We start from the raw sequence: 5,567 nt of genomic DNA, 5'->3' as shown, positions 1-5,567 counted from the left end.
TCTGCTCTCTTGCTTTGTTAATGTTAAACTGTGTTAGAGAGAGAGAGAGAGAGAGAGAGGTAGAAAGAGAGAGAGAGAGAGAGTAAGGGAGGAGAGGAAAGGGAGAAAAAGATGGAGAGAGTTAGACAGGGCGAAAGAGAGTAGGAGAGGGAGGGGTAGTGGGCTAGAGAGAAATGCATCTGCAGGCACTCTGGTCCTTGAAGCAATGAGGGAGAGAGAGAAAGAGAGAGAGAGAGGGATGACACACAGACTCAGTGTCAGTGTCAGGTCTGGACTTAATGCCAGGAAAAGGGGTGATGAAGTGAGAGAGATAGGTGGAGGCATAAAAAAGACTGAAAAAAGAGAGACATAAAGCTATTTCTAAAGTCTCACAAAGACACAATTTGCTTTTTGTAGATACGCATTTCCAAAAATGGCTAACCAAGTGCTATGTAAGAGAGCTACAAACGATGCACTGGCTCTGTGATGGCTGGCAGTCAGTGATAGCTTAAGTCATGTTTATTTGTAAAGCACATTTAAAAACAACAGAACCTGAGCCAAAGTGCTGTAAAATTCAGAATGCAATTTATAAACTATAAGAAGAAAAAAAAAGACTAAATTAAAAACAACTTACACAACACAATCATAATAATGATAACTTCCACAAATAGAATAAAAAAATTATAATAAAAATAATTCAGTTTAAAACAGAAACATTCAATACATATCAAACAGTATCAAGAAATAAAAGGAATAAAAATGGGCCTTTAAACTGGATTAAAAATGCCTCTTGAGGAGGAGGGCCTGATATGAAGAGGGAGAGCTTACAAAATATTTAAATAAAAATACTCAAAAATATTCTTCAATTAACATACCTTTAATATGCTTGAACACAATAAACACGAGAAGAGAAACGTCACACAATACTCTATACAGTTCTCACAAATACGCTGCTCACAAGTATGATTTTATATGTGAACGTGTGAGTAGATACTGACAGACCTGCATGTGAGGGCCTCTCTTTTGCTTCACACGTGCACGTCACAGTGTTATACGACATGTTTACCCTCCACTGAACTTTGTCACAATCCCAACGCTATATTTGCATATTTTATTGGATTAAATTTTAAAACCAAAGAGCCTGTGACATGTTAAAATATGAGAGAAAAACAGAAAGGAGGGAGAAAGAGAGACTAATCAAGAGAGAGAGAATTCTTATAAAGGAGACTCAGCCCACAATACTTTTAAGTATGAAAACTTTAAAGATAAGTAATAAAAAGGTTCAACTTGTGGCAAAAGTTTTATAAATATGAAACCTTAAACATAATTCTAATGAAGTAGACCTAAGGGCTTTTTTGTTTCTTCTTTATGGTGTAAGACACAAAACGTGCGATCATTAACCATCTTGTTGTGAACTGATATGCTGTCTGATATCATGCATTTACTTACCAGACATTGTTTATACATCTACAGACTTAAAAACTTAATTGTTGAAAGGAATATTCCAGGTTCAAAATAAGTTAAGCTCAATTGACAGCATTTGTTTGATTACAATAAAAAAAGAAATTCGACTCGCCCCTCTTTTATTTGTGAGTAACAGTTAAAACAGCTTTACAAATGTGCAATGTACTTAATGAAATGTTCAGAGTTCAATACAAGATAAGATTAATTGACAGCATTTGTGGCATAATGTTAATTACCCCCCCCCCCCCCCCCCAAAAAAACAAATTTGACTCACCCCTCCTTCATAAAAAATTTAAAAAAAAAAAAAGAAGAAGAAGAAGAAGGAAAAAACGCAGTTACAGTGATACACTTAGAACGGAAGTGAATGGGACCAGTCCATAAACCTTAAAATACTCACTATTTCAAAAGTATATCTAGTAAACATTAGACATCCTAACATGATTTTAGTGTGACAAAAACTGTCTGCTTACCTTATTTGTGTAAAGTTTTACTCAGATTGTCATGTAATGGAAACAAAGTTGTAATACTGGATATACTACTGGATATACTTTACACAGAAAAGGTTAATAAGTGATTTTATGTTAACATGCATATTGTTTACATCTTGTGGCAACTTTTGAAATAGTGTGTATTTTAATGTTTATGGATTGGCCCTATTCACTTCCATTGTAAGTGCCTCACTGTAACCGTGATTTTTGCTTTTTTTTTTTTTTTTTTTTTTTAAAGGTGGGATGAGTCGAAAAAAAATTTTGTGGTAATTAACATTATGCCACAAATGCATATGTAAAAATATCATAACTGTCTTTAAGTAGTTTATCCATATTGTATTATGTGTTCTTTGCACATTTTGTACATTTGTGTATTATGTGTATATTATGTACTATATTTATCATGCATTCACTGACCAGACATTTATTATACATCTACAGACTTAAAAACTTAACTGTTGAAAGGAATATTGGGTTGTACTGGGTTCAATACAAGTAAAGCTCAATTGACAGCATTTATAGCATACTGTTGAAAATAAAGTGATTAAATTGATCATGTATTACACTTTTGCTATTGAATCGGGTGTGAACATTATACAAAAACTATGAAAGTGTATTATGCCCAGTAAATTACAGTATATTGATGGGGGCCCATTTGAAGAATCGGCTTACACTCATCTCAATGTGACAGGCTACATCAGTTTAATGGACACTGTCGTGGCACAGACAAAAATGTAAGGTGTTTCATGTGCTAAACATAATAGAGAAGGAACTGAAACAGACAGAGAGAAAAAGGAAGACATATCGAGGCCATGCATGTGTCTTTGTAGAAAAAGTGATAGAAGGGGGACACGGAGGGCACAAGAAAGGGAGAGAGAGGAGGCGGAGGAGAAGGAGGGTGCCAGCTTTATTTATTTCCGGTTGACAAAATCCTCCGCTCTCTTCCTCTCTCATCCAATCCCCTGCATTCCCCCATACCTACTCTAAGTCTCTCTATTTGTCACTTGTTCAGAGAATAAAAAATAAAAAAAAGACAATGACACGGAAAATTGATGGAAAATGTAAACAGAGAAACACTGGAAGAAGAGCATCTTCCCTGTGTAACTGTGCGTGATTCGGGATTACTGCTTTAAAATGTTACAAAATAAGAACAGATTTTAATTAAATGTTGTTAATATTTAGTGTCAGTGTGTTCCACACATGTGACGTTGTGTGCGTGTTTATTATGTGTGCTGGTATGTGAGTGTATGCTCCTTCAGGGCACATTTTTTCAGTGTCTTGTTAGTTCATCGCTGTCACCCTCTCTCTCTCTCTGCTGGGGGGGAGGGGGAAGAGAGGTCACCATAGCAACAATGCTGGAACAAATTAACATCAAGTTCTTAAAAAAATGTGTGTACATGTATGAGAGTGTATGTATATGTGCTGAAGGTATAAGCCTTGTTCTTCACATCCTGTTCGTGACGCCAGATCCGGCAGATGCATTAATGGTAATGCATCAATTACAAATAATTCATTAGGTCCACAGACTCTCCATCACTCTGTGTCATCTGTTTGGGTCCAAAGCGCTTGTCGTCTTTCTTATTTTGTCGTCCCTGCCCTCCCATTTCCATAACCATCTCTCTCTCTTTCTGTCTCTGTGTGTTGTTGTGTGCCCCCAGGCTACAGAGTGCCACGTCCTCCCTCCATCCCTCCCTCTCCCCTCCTCTCTCTCTGGCCCTGTCACCTTCAATTGCTCCATGGTACTAGACACACAGCCACAGGCAAAAAGAGAGAAGAGAGGGGAAATACACATACACCAGAGAGAGAGAAAGAGGGTTGATGACTGAGGGAGGAAGTGCTGTTTATGTTTGGAGAGAGACAAAGAAATAAAGAAAGTTGCTGTGTGAAAAGTTGTGCGGAAAGATGTGAGGAGGATGAAGGTGCAAGCAACAGTGGAATACAGAGGAAAGGATAAAGAGGAGAGAAAGTTGAAGGAGGTCTAGAGAGACACAACTAAAGCACTAATAGATGCACATATATCAGTGTCTCTTTATCAAGTTATTACATTATCATGGATTCCTATAGCTCAACCGGTAGAGCACGCTGCTTGCAACGCCAAGGTTATGGGTTAAATTCCCAGGGAACACACATACAGATAAAAAGTATTTGAATATAAGTCACTTTGGATAAAAGCATCTACAAAATGCATTATTGATAACATGCTTCAAAATGTTTACAGTATAAAAGAAGCAATAAGCACAAAGAATTTTCAGATGATCAGATTCTGCGATTTGTGTACACATAGCAGCTAATTCTTGCCAGTTATCTATCTGTATTTGTTTTGTTGGGATATCCAATAGCATTTTTAAATAATGTGCTCTTGTTGAATTCCAACTGACTGTAAACAAATGACTATTCTAGATAACAATCATGGTGAAAAGTACATTCATAATGTGCAGGCCCAGGCGGAATCTGTGGACTATTTTCACATTTTCTAAGCTGATTTTAGGGAAAACCTGTGGAATTCTGCTGAATGGATTTAAACAGTAAAATGTGTTTAATGTACCTGAGAGTTGTATTCTCTTATTGGTAGCTGAAATAATCATCAAATCAGCCAAAATGTTTATAAACAACCATGCACGGGGTGTTGGATATAGAAGTGTTGTGAATGACAGAGGTTGTAACAGACCTTATTCACAGCCAGTGTTGGGTAAGTTACTTAAAAATAGTATTCCACTACAAATTACTAATTATTCATCTAAAATTGTAATCAGATTACTTGACTAATTACTTAATTGGAAAAGTAATCACATTACTAATTACTTTACTTTTAAGTTACTATCTAAAACACTTTTCCGCTCAACAAATTCAAAATAATGTCTATATTTCTTCCTTTGTTTGCTACGCACGAGTAATACACACAGCACCTCACATTTCTCCTTCATAATGACTCGTTATGGGGCCATAAATCATGTGTTCTACACAAATAATATGTTAGAAATAAGCAGAACCCTAGTGGTCGAAATGATTCCAGTCTTATGGAGGGTCCCCATAAAGATTGATCCGTACACTATATAGTGTTTTCAGTTGTTGTGTGTGGCTGAAACAAAGGTAAAAAAAAATACAAATAAAATCATGTTCAGTCTGGGCAATGTTATATAAGAGAGAGATAAATCATTATTATCTTTACTAAAATTGAAATATTCAAGCTCTGCATAACCCTATAATGTACATCAAAGTAATTAAATTAATTGACTGTAACTGTAATCTGATTACAAGTATTTAAAATGTAATGTATTTCACTACTTTTTTGATTAAAAAGCAATAATATTACAGTAGTTAATTACTTTATAATTAACTGTTTACAGCGATATATTTGAGTTTTGATGGGTATAAAAACAAGGTTGTGAGGGATAGATTTACATTCTCATGCACTGTATAAAGCTCCCAGATCACAGCTAATTTTCCACAACTTATGTTTTCTGGAGTTTTTTTATCTACTGTTTTTTTAAGATGTTTTTCTCAATGTTTCGTCAACGGAATGATTCAAAACACAACAACAGTATAACTCAGTGAAGAGACAAAGCATGTCAATGCCTCACCACTTTGTTTTCATTCCTGTCAAAAATCTAATTTGGCACTGCTGTGATTAAGATC

The sequence above is a fragment of the Myxocyprinus asiaticus genome, chromosome 14 (assembly GCF_019703515.2).
Source record: "Myxocyprinus asiaticus isolate MX2 ecotype Aquarium Trade chromosome 14, UBuf_Myxa_2, whole genome shotgun sequence".
Taxonomy (NCBI): Eukaryota; Metazoa; Chordata; class Actinopteri; order Cypriniformes; family Catostomidae; genus Myxocyprinus; species Myxocyprinus asiaticus.
This window is presented reverse-complemented; position numbering follows the sequence as displayed.